Source organism: Cryptomeria japonica, chromosome 7 (assembly GCF_030272615.1).
Source record: "Cryptomeria japonica chromosome 7, Sugi_1.0, whole genome shotgun sequence".
In the NCBI taxonomy this organism is placed as follows: domain Eukaryota; kingdom Viridiplantae; phylum Streptophyta; class Pinopsida; order Cupressales; family Cupressaceae; genus Cryptomeria; species Cryptomeria japonica.
The window spans coordinates 623,291,079-623,304,287 of NC_081411.1; positions in this window are offsets into that span (position 1 = coordinate 623,291,079).

Consider the following 13,209-nt stretch of genomic DNA (forward strand, 5'->3'; position numbering starts at 1 on the left):
CCAGAGAGGCCTTATATTTGACTTTGAGTTCATCATAGGCTTTCTTAGTCTGAGTGAGCCGATGAGTAAGTTCCCTCACATTGTATTCCCCCATATCTCTTTCCAAGTGGTTAAACTTATAGAAAGGTTGGCTCTGATACCAATTGATGAATACTAAGAGGGGGGGTGAATTAGTATACCAAAAAATACTAAACTGAAACACTTAAACAATTTAGCAGTAAACCGGTATAACAACTTTACCAACAAATCGATTAACACAAATGCAAACCAAAAAGAAAATAAGGCATTCACCCACAGAAGCACAATCACCATAACATAATAGATTTTGACGTCGAAACCCAAATGGGAAAAACCACGATGAGATGAAACTCACAAGTAACTATCTATAGAATAGTAACCAGACCGGTTAAGATCAGACTGGTTAGGATCATATTGGTTAAGGTCATAAAATGTTCTTTACCAAAATAGATCTTGTTAGGAATCTCCAGCTCTGTTAGGAGATAAGTCTAATTAAAGACTACCTTGTGAGAGGATTTCAGATCAACAGTTGTGAACCACCTTGTTAGAGAATTTACAAAGGCTTTTCCAGGCCTACCCGCTTAAGGGTTACAGACTTGTTGAAGATGTGAGTAATCAACAAGTGAGTGATCTAAATACTAGCACATTATGCTTGGTTAGATCCTTGATAGCTCATTGTTAATGCATTTCAGCATTACTTTAGTCTTCAATATCTTCACACTTTGTTTCTTCACACAGACCTAATCTTCTTTTGTGATTGCACATGCAAAAACTTCATCAACCACACAAAAACCCTAACACACCATAAAACCCTAGACATGATGTCCTTATAAAGGAATCTGACTTCATGTCGGTCCAATAGGATTACATTGTAAGTTCCTAGGTTTAGGGCACTTGGACACATTTGGTAACATGACACAGAATCACTGCCAAAGTGTCGGTGGATAATAACTCATCACAAAAATACCGGTTGGTAACTCATTACAGAGTATTACCGGTTCATACAACTTTATCGATTACCGGTTGGAAACTCATCACAGAGTAATACCGGTTCAAATATTAAACTGATTACCGGTTGACAAAAATGAAGAAAGGGAAAATGATAACTACCGCTTTGTTTCTTTGTACTGCTTTGGGATCCTCAAACCGCTTGAGGTCTACATACCACTTGGGATCGGTAAACACTTTTTGCAAAAACCGATAGCCTAAAGGCTATAATACATAATACCAGTTTGGAACAAATACCGATTGAGCATAACTCATACATACAAAAAGTGATCTCAAAGCAAGTGTGTGTCCATCAATGACAATCACAATAACATCATAAAAAATGCCAACAATACCATAGGCTGAGATTTGTAGTGCCTTGTAAGTACCGTAAAATCCTTTTTACTATTGATTCATTATTTTCTTTAGGATTACTTTGAAATCTTGAAACAATACATACTGCATTCATAATATAAGGTCTTGTTTGTGTCAAATACAGTAGGCCTCCTATCATAGATTTGTACCTAGTTAGATTAACAGGTGTAGATTCATCCCTTAGTGATAATTTGTCATTTGTAGTCATAGGTGTGCTTACTGGTTTAGAGTTCTCCATCCCAAATTTCTTTAGTAACTCCTCAAGTACTTAGATTGACTCAAGAATATACCTTTATTAGTCTGTGAAATCTGCAATCCTAAAAAGAATTTTATCTCTCCAATCATAGACATTTCGAATTCTTGCTGCATTTCAATAGAAAAGTCTTTACATAATCCATCTTCTCCTCCAAAGATTATATCATCAACAAAAACATCTATAAGGTCAAGATGTCATCATTAGTCACTTTATAGTATAAGTTGCTATTAGCATTACCTTTAGAAAAACCAATCTTCAAAAGGTATTTATCCAATCTAGCATACCAAGCTCTTGGAGCTTACTTCAACCCATGCAAAGCTTTCCTTAACCTGCAAACCATATCTTTGTTATCTGTCAAAGAAAATCCATCAGGTTGCTCAATGTAAACTTCTTATTCAAGATTTGCATTCAGAAATGCACATTTAATATCCATTTGATATACTTTGTAGTTCTTGTGTGCTGCAAAAGCCAAGAATAATCCGACTGCCTCAATTCTAGCTACCGGTGCAAAGGTTTCATTGTAATCAATTCCTTCTTTCTGTGAATATCCCTTACATACTAGTCTTTCTTTATTTTTGATTACCTTACCATCTTCATTAAGTTTGTTTCTAAATACCCATTTTGTTCCAATTACATTTTTGTCTTTAGGCCGAGGAACTAATGTCCATGTGTTATTCTTTTCAATTTGTTCTAGTTCTTCTTCCATAGCTTTAATCTAGTGTTTATCTTCACATGCCTCATTAATTGATGATGGTTCAATTTGAGAAATAAGACACCTCTTCATTTTCCAGTCTTCCTCTTATCATAACTCCCTGATATTTGTTCCCAATTATCTGATCTTCGGAGTGGCTTGATCTTACATACCGGGGTGTCTTTGTTTGCTACTATTCCTCAGTTACAATGGAATTTTCAGATGATACCAGTGTAACTGGATCTTCATTCTGTACCAGTGTGTTCAATGTAGGTTCATTTGTTAGTATCTCTATTGCCGGTTCAGAGTTTATATACCTTGAAGTTCCTCTAAACTATTCATCAATTTTCACATTTGTACTCTCAACAATTTTCTGCAATCTCTTGTTAAAACATATATATGCCTTGCTCTTAGATGAATAACCAATAAATATTCCTTCATCACTTCTAGGATCAAATTTTCCAATATACTCATCTCTTCTAATATAGCATTTACTTCCAAATATTCTGAAATATTTAAGAGTAGGAGTAATACCAAACCATAGTTCATGAGGGGTCTTACCAGTTTCACCTTTGATGTGAACTTTGTTGAATGTGTAGACTGATGTGCTTTCTGCCTCTCTCCAATATACATGTAGTAGATTTTACTCTGATAACATATGTCTACCTGCATCCAAGATAGTTCTATTTTTCCTTTCTACAACTCCATTCTAATGTGGTGTCCAGGGTGCTAATAAGCGTCTTCTGATTCCATTTACTTCACATAATGTATTAAATTCCTTAGATGTAAATTCACCTCCTTGATTTGATCTTAGACATTTGATTTTCTTGCCGGTTTCATTCTCTACCATCACCTTGAATAGTTTGAATTTCCCAAGTGCTTCTGCTTTTTCTCTGAGAAAAGTAACCCAACACATTCTAGAATAGTCATCAATGATTAGCATGAAATATCTATCACCTTGTAAGTTTTTAGTTCTAGTTGGACCACATAAATCAGTATGAATTAAGTCAAGAGTATTATTGGATTTTTCTAGAATACTTTTAAAAGATACTCTAACTTGTTTTCCAAATTGACATTCCTTACATACCAGATTGTGAGGTTTAACAATCTCAGGTAAATCTCTAACTGCTTTAGTTGTACTGATTTTCACAATGCAATCAAAATTTACATGATAGAGTCTCTTATTCCATAGCCAACTTTCATCAATGTGTGCAATCAAGCATGTCTTTTCATTATTATTCAAATGAAAGATATTACCTCTAGTTTGATTACTGGTTGCAATTTCCATACCAGTTCTGTTCATAATATTCCATTTTCCATTCTTGAATTGTAACTGAAATCCTTTTTCAACTAATTGACCAACACTCAAAAGATTATGCTTTAAACCTTCAACATAGTAAACATTGTCAGTATTATGCTTACCATCAAGAGATATAGCACCTTTTCCTTTGATTAAACAAGCTTTATCATCTCCAAATCTTACTAGACCTCCATTATATTCCTAAAAAGTCAAGAATTTACTTTTCTCACCAGTCATATGATGTGAACATCCTGAATCAATGATCCATTCATCCTTAACTTCAATTTTAGCTGCCAGGGCTTGCTCTACCGGTTGAACAGTAGGTACCAGTTGACCTTCTGTTATAGCAACAAAGACCCATCCATTGTCTGTCGGATCCTCATCAGAATCATCAGTGACTCCTTCATCAACAAATAATTGTATTTATTCTTCTTAAATCTGTATCTCTGATATTCAAGGTTAGGCTTGTACGTTCTTCTAGCTTCTTCTCTCAATCTTGCATTTCTATCGGGGCATCTTGAAGTCATATGACCAATCTTATTACAGTTAAAACATTTAAAGGGTGATTTACCTTCATACTTACTTCCAACTAGACCTTTAGGCATTTCCCTTACGAATAGTGCTTCAAGTTCTTCAAGTTCCCTTGCATAAAAGGCTTTCCAATTAGACTTGTCAAATGATGATGTTGATGCTTTAAAAGCTAAAACTATTTTTATAGTAGAAACAAGACCAAATTCCTCAATTTCAAAACCTGAAAGTCTTCCAATCAATGTGTCCCTAGTTATTGATGTATTGGCATTGTTCTTAACTCATTTATAGCAATAACTTTCATTTTGTATGCCGGTGGCAATCCTCTTAAAAATTTTGAAACAATTTCATCTTCACTTAAGGTTCTTCCACAACATTTAATACCCAAAACAATTTCATTTACTCTTTCCATAAAAGCAGAAATCCTTTCATCTTCTTCCATTTTTTAGATTTTCATAGCTGACCCGGAAGCTTTCAAGTTTTGCAATTTTGACTATGGAATCTCCTTCATTCAATGTTTCCAAATGGTCCCAAATAGCTTTAGTAGTAGATCTATTTGATAATCCCATGATTTGCTGATCTGATAATGCACTCAAAAGTGATTCCCTTGCTTTGCAATCATTTTCTTCATCTTTTCCTAAAGTTGGTGGATTAGGCTGACTGGGAGTAGGAGCAATATAGTCATTCTTTGTAACTTCACAGATGTCCTTTCCAATGCAATTCAGATGTGTCTCCACCCTGATCTTCCATATGCCATAGTTGGTTCCATCAAGTTTAGGATTGTCCTTCCTGAAATAGTTAGAAGACATTAGATCTCCTCAAGGTGTTAAAATTTTGTGAAAAGAGGACTAGGCTCTGATACCAATTGTTAGGTCTCGGAGACAACTTAGAGGAGGGGGGGGCGGTGAATCTGTTGTCTAATAAATTTAAACCAAAAACAACTTAACCAAACTTAATGCTTAATATCGGTAAACCAAACTTTTTTCCGGTAGACAGTTTATCAGTTAATTGCAGTACCGGTAAAGATTAATGCATGAAACAGAAAGACAATAACATCCACAACACATAACACCAGTATTTGTACGCGGAAACCCTGTAAGGGGAAAAAACATGGTGGGAAACCTTACCCACAATCAGATGATACTATTGCATATAGTATGTGTATACAATAGGTGGTCTGCACGTGCAGAAAGGCCAATCACCTAGAGCTCACTTCTCAAACACAAATAGGAGTCACACTGACTACAATTGGATGGTTAAATCCAATAATGATGTACTACTCAAAATAGCATCTTCATATGCTAGATTCAGTACCGGTTCAGTTTTGATATGTCTTCACAAAACCTTCCTTCAACCTTTAGATGATGTCTGCATGTATAGCTCTACTTATTCTCACATATACCTTATTACAATCCTTTTCCCAATCGCATATTGATCTTACAAATAAGATCTTATATATATACCGAAGCCTAGGACCAAAATGTATAGGTCGACTTTACAAAAGATATTACAATAAAAATAATTTACAAGTAAAACAATAACCGATGCAATATCCAGATCAACATGTCGGCTTAATGCATTTACAACAATAATATATCATCTCCATAGCGTGTCGTCCTGATCTGGAATAGATAAGCTTGTCGGTGCTTATTCTAGACCTATTTGCCAGTAACAACAAATATGCAAACACAAATATACCAATGAAAAAATCTCCAAGACAAGGTGTCCAAATGATGTCTTTGACATAACCAAGTGTTTTCCATGTCATTCCAAGTGTTGGTGAACAAGATACCAGTGACTGTGCATAAGTCACTAGCTTACCACTGAACATTGTCAATTCTCCAAGTGCCAGAGTTGATAAGTGTTAATAGGTGTTGCCATCAATGACAAAACCATATCAACATATCCAAAATACCAACAATAATGTACCTGACAACAAAAACCTGATGGAAAACACCCGATGACAAATACTCGATGGCTAATACCTGATGGCAAAAACCCAACAACAGATACCCAATGGAAGATACCCGATGACAAATACCCGATGGAAAATACCCAATGGAAAATACTTGATGATGGTAGATACCCGAAGGAAAATAGTAGTCCATAATTAGACAAGATGCCACTAAGACTACCAAAGCAAGATCGTCGTACTCAGAAATGCACAGGGAATATAGAATAAAACCATGCACGACAATAGTCCAGCAAAATGATTTCACACACACACACACACATAGATATATATATATATTATAACTTATACTTAATACAATTATTCCCAGCACACCCGAAAACAATATTTTGTAGGCACTACACAAACAATCTTTTTTGGGAAGGAATTGCAAGAAGTAGAAATACCACCAACCTGGAATATAGAAGTGATGGCAAAGAAATTTGGTGATGCAGAGCCATAGGGAAACTAGGTAGGATTACCAATCCCAACACACTCACTCAATTTAAAACAATTGATCAATCAACAAGAGGCTTACTTCCACACATCAACCTCACAATAGACTCACAACACCAACAGTGGATATCATTCAATATTAGACAACATACCTCTACATATAGCCCTTACTCACACTAGGCTATTTGCACTCAAAAAGCTCAAACACCAACAAGAAAGCGTGGACCCAAACCACCTTCATACCATGTCATTTCATATCCCTCTTGACATGTTTCATGTATTGGAAGTGATCTACAAACTTCCTAATATCCTTGTTCTTCACAATCCTTGTAGCCCTATTTTTTGAGTCTTTGGGGAATAACTCACAAAATTCCCAAATCACTTGACAAAAATATTGGATATTTGAGTACCCTTTTGGGTCCTCTATAACATATGTCAGATTCAGGTGGGAGTCCTTTGGACAAGGTATACAAAATACTACTTTTCCTAATTGGTCAAGAGCCCCAATTAGGTCTATTTTACAAAGCAACCCCTCTAGAATGGAATCACAAAAAATTCACAACCATTTGGATACTCAAAAAATGTGTCAAAACCAAGGATTCCACCAGAAGTTTGGGCCTGCACTCAACTAGTTTCCCACAAACCAGTCTACCCCTCTTCAATTGCTTGCCATTACACAATGCCAATCATTTCAGTAGATATTTCTCTCTCCTCCACTCACAACCACCTCTGTCAACCCTACCATGCTATGATACACCTATTGGACCCACATGCCCTTGATTTTGAGGAATTTTCACTCTTGGGAATGTTAGAAACCAACCATGTCTTATGAAACCCTCAGTAGGGTTTTCTCAGAACCTTGAACTGAAGAAATTCAATCCCCTGGCTCCAAAATTTGTTTCCACCCCTACAACCACTTGGAGATGTTAGATACAACACTATTTCAACCCTCAAAACACATTAGATGCATTCACCAATCGGATATAATAATGAAACAAAGAGAATACATGGACTAAGACATAAATTCCTGCAACAAAGATGACTTCTCATTCATCAATATTCATCAATCATACAAGTTTGGCCTTAGAGGCTTTTATATGCAACATCCAACATCTCCCAATGTCCACAACTAAAATTTGAACCATAGGATCGTTGGAGACCAACTAACCGTTAAGTTGACAACAAAAGTTGTCATGACAATTTGACAACAATGTACAACTTTGTACTCTTGGCCTTACAATCAACCAAACCAACACACAATCACTACATAGGAGTCAAATATGCCCACATAACACAAATGGCATCTTTCAGGACTCATCTTGGTCCTTTTGAACAAGTGTGACCAAGGTTGAAGCCCTAGATCCTATTACATGATTGGATAAACAAGATGGCTATAAATCCTTACAAACATGATATTTTTCCACTTGGATCTTAAGATCCTTATTACATTCAAAATAAGAAATACTAAATTGCTCATGGAATGGACTCATTAAGTCCCCTTGGTGCCCTTGCACCATTCAGAGAAGCCAATTCCAAATCCAAAATCCAACAAAAACTCAAGCCAAATCTGAGCAAACAAAAATCTTCAAAGTATGCATAATAATCTCCAAAAATGCCAACCCCTAGGCTAACTCAAGAAAGAATATTTATAAAAAAAATTAAACACAAAACTATAGCCAAAGCCCAACCAATCAAAATATTCAAGGAAACAGTATTTCTTACTTACCATGCCATAAATAATATAATTTACTTCCCCCAAATATTTTAACCAATAGCAAAATGGGGTAGGTAGAATAAATAATAAATTTAATAACCAAGGAGGGTAACAAGATTAAATAATAAATCAATAAGTCAAAAGGCCCAATTAAATAAAATAAATCATGGGCACAATAATTTATGCGCCTAAATAATTATTAAAGCCACCAAACTATATAATATAAATATATAAAGTGAAATTAATTAAATAACATTAAATCTAATTAAATCAAAGGCTCAATTAAATAAATAATTAAATAACTGAATAAACATTAAACCCCAAATCACAAATAATACTAAATCGTCAAATAAATAAAAGTAAATAACAAATCTCCAAATAATAATCACAGATTATATTAATTTGATTACTTAAATAACTATACAATAAATTAATTGTTAATCTAATAAATAATCATACTACACAAGGCATCCAGACAAGGGTCCAACCACATACCACATAACGCTACAAGACAACTCAAGCCATGACACAACTGATATGGGTGACAACTTAAACCTAGAGTGTGAAGAAGGAAACTCATGTCATCTACGATCAACTTGCCATTGGAATAAGACACACTTAGACCTATGAGACTAGGTGGAGTCGATGTCTAGTACCTACAATCCTACAACAACCAATAACCATAACACAACATATGCGATAACATATACATCATAAATGAATAGGTAAGTGAAAGAGAATCATGACATCATAACATGCTCATGACGAGTGGTATGATATCGTCTCTTATCACAAATATAGTAGTAACACAATCATACAATCACAACATCCACTCATCTTATACAATCATAATCATGTAGTAGGAGTTAGTACCATCTAGATATCATCATAACATCAGAAGCAATATAATCAAATATAAACCCATCCATCAAGATAGTCTAGAATGTACCATCATCCATATAAATCATCAAGTACCATATGTCATATAAAATATCTAGCATCATCAATAAGCATCTAAGATATAGATGTCATAATTAACCATCAAAATACCAGCAATAAGTCTAAACAAGTCTATCGATGCATAGAAACAAAAGATTAATCGAGGAGGGACATTACTTCCTCCCCCCCTTGCCCAGGCTTACTCCTAGAAGCCTGAGAACAAATAGGGGTATAGATCTATCATCCACACTACATCCTCCCAAGTCATCGAAGAATCATCATGCAGGTCCCACTGGACCCTTCCCTTCCTTATGTCGCAACCCCTGAGGGTCAGCCCCCGATGTTGAAGAATGTGCACGGGCTCCAAAGAAAGTTGCTCGTTCTTTAGCCTACAACGAATTCCAATCCAAAACAAGTGTCACATCAAGAAAATATGGTCTCAAAATTGATACATGAAACACATCATAGATGTGAGACAAGTTGGGTGGAAAGGCAAGGGATAAGATATAGGACAAATCCTCTCCAAAACCTCAAATGGTCCTACAAAATGAGGTGCCAACTTAGAGCCTTTTCTATAATTGATAGGACTCTTTCATGGACAAACCCTCAAAAACACCTTGTCACCCACTCAAAACTAAAGATCCATGTCATGATCATCCACATATTTCTTTTGTCTATCATGTGATGAGCTATTGAATGCTCATGAATACGAGTCACCTATTGTTCCATATCCTACAACATCTCTGAACCCGTAAGAATTCTATCCTCTAGTCGATCCCAACTCAAGGGCGTACGACATGAATGACCATACAAATCTTGAAAAGGAGACATACCAATCGAACTATGATAGCCATTATTGTATGCAAACTCAACCAAATAAAGTTAGTCCTCCCATCTCGAGTGTTGGTCCATGACATACATCCAAATCATATCCTCAAGAACCTGACTAACTCTCTTGGTCTGACCATCTGTCTTGGGATGATAAGTTGAACTGAGGTTCAAATGAGCTCCTAAATCATGTTGAAAATAAGTCCATAAAGATGAAGTGAACACTGGATTGGGATATGATATAATTCAATGAGGAATACCATGCAATCTTACTATATCCTCCATGAAAACTCGAGCCACCATCATTTTTGTATAGGGAGATCTGATAGGAGAAAAGTATGTCACCTTGGTCAACCTATCAATGGTGACCATGATAGCATCGTGTCAACAAGAATCCAACAATGAAATCCATTGAAATGATATCCCATTTCCAATCTAGAACCAAGTTTGACTACAACAAACCTGTGGGATGTTGATGCTCTGCCTTCACTTGTTGACACTTTAAACATCACGACACAAAATATGCTATATATTGCTTCATACATGCCCAATGATACAAATTCCAAAGATCTACATGCATCTTCTTGATACCTGGATGTGTCGAGTAAGGTGCAAAATGTGCCTCTATCAAGATCAAATCATGAAGTCCATCCAAAGGTGGAACATAGATACATCCCAAATGACAAAGGAGACCATCTGACTCCAATAAATAACCTACAAATCTCCCCTCAAGAGCTCTCCCTGATGCAATCTCTACTCTAATCTCGTGATACCAAGCATCCAAATTAAGAGCACTAAGAATCTAACTCCTCAAATCCAAACCGAGAGACAATAATAATACCTCATGCCTCTTGTGACTCAATGCATGCACTACCACATTTTCCTTGGCCTGAATGTACTTCACCTCAAAATTGTACGTTGCTGCCTAGAATTCAAGTTCAGTTGTGTGAAGATATACTGCAAACTGCGATGATCACTATGCAACTCAAATTGATGTCGAAGAATAAAATGCCTCCATATGATCAAAGCATGAACAACAACCGCTAACTCTAAATTGTGAGTAGGATAATTCATCTCATGATCTTTAAGTTTATATGACTCATAAGAAATCACATGACCCTCCTACATAAGAATTGCTCCTAAATCCTCCAAATAAGCTTTTGTGCATACAAAAAAATCTCATAATGGATTTGGCATTGCTAGAATAGGTGCATTAGTCAAACGCTCCTTAAGGATCTAGAAAGATGCCTCACATTTTTCTAACCAAACAAACTTCTTCCCTTTTATCTGAAGAGAAGTGATAGGATGAGCAATATTCAATAAGCTTTGAACAAACCACCGATAATAACCTACAAGGTCCATAAAACTATGAACCTCACCCACATTAGTGTGTGCTGGTCAATCCACAATTGCCTGAATCTTAGAGGGATCCACTGCAATACCCTCTCTTGAAATAACATGGCCTAGGTATTTCACCTCAGTCTAGAAGAACTCACACTTAGCCATATTGGCATACAATTTATTCTCATGAAGATACTACAAAACCTACCTCATATGCTTCTCCACTGATCTCAAATACACCAATATATCATCAAGGAACACCAGAAAAAACTTGTCAAGATAGGTCATAAATACTCCATTCATCAAGCTCATGAACACTGAAGGTGCATTAGTCATCCCAAAAGGTACCAATGTAAACTCATAATATCCATATCTAGTATGGAATGTTGTCTGGTGAATATCTGCCTCCTGAATACGTAACTAGTGATACCCCGACTTAATATCTATCTTGGAAAAGACCTTAGTATCCTTAGTCTGATAAAAAAGATCATCAATCCTAGGCAAATGATAATGATTCTTCACTGTCACCTTATTCAACTTCCTATAATATATGCATAAATGAAGAGACCCATCCTTCTTCTTATCAAACAACACTGGTGCTCCCTAAGGAGAAACACTAGGGCGAATGAACCCCTTAGCCAATAACTCCTCTAGATACAACCTCAACTCACTCATCTCCTAAGTAGTCATCTGATAAGGAGCCTTATAGATAGGCTCTGCTCCTAGAACCAAATCTATCAAAAAATTGATGTCATGCTTAGGTGGCATACCTGGAATCTTGCTAGAAAACACATCCAAAAACTCCAACAAAATAGGATGATGAGAAAAAAGATCATCATGACTCTACCTCATCCAAATCATTCACTCTAACTACATACAACTGACAACCCTACCTCACACAACACTTCAACTATATAGCAGAAATCATGCGAAGAGAGATAGGTTGTTGCACACCAACAATCTCCACATTCTTACCACTATCATCAAGGCATTGCACACTCTTACAATGACAATCAATCTTAGCCTGATGTGCCTCAAGCCAATCCATACCCAACACAACACCATAGGATCCCAAAGAAAGAATACAAAGATCCACAATGGTGGAGAATACTCCCAAGTCCAATACACAATCATGCATAACTGAATCCACAGCTAGCTTGGACCTCGTAGCTAGCTCAACCTGCCACCTATCAGCCTTCTTTGCCACAACGAGCCCACATCTCTCTACTAAAGAAGGTGAAATGAAATAATTTGATGCACTTGAGTCAAATACTACTAAGCAAGAAATACCATCTATCTCATCTACAGTCTCCATGACTGTACCCTGATGCTTAGCCTGATGGTTATCAATCATCGTAAATACTCTATGAGATCTCCCTGCATCACCAACTATGGGCTCTGAAGCAACTGGCCTTTGAACTGACATCTATGTGGATCTCTTAGGGAAATGAACTACAATATGACCTTTTTGTCCATAGGTGAAGCAACCTCCTCTACTAAAACCTCTACTAACTGGAGGGGCCTTGGACTGCTAAACACTACATCTACTAGATTGTTGTTGAGAACTCTGAACCAACTTAAAAGGATAATAATTTCTATCATGCAACTTGCCATGATCTTTTTCTGGTTGTGACCTAGCTCTACAAGAAAAACCATGACTCTGAGAAAACTTCTTTTGTGATACAGGAGCATCCCTGGTTCTTGGCAATCCTGTATCAACCAAAAACATTTCTTTGCAGTTTGTTTTCTGTTTTGTAGGTTCAACATTTCTTTATACATTTTTTTGTTTTTGCTTGTCGGATCTTGCGGAGCTGGATTTTGCTTG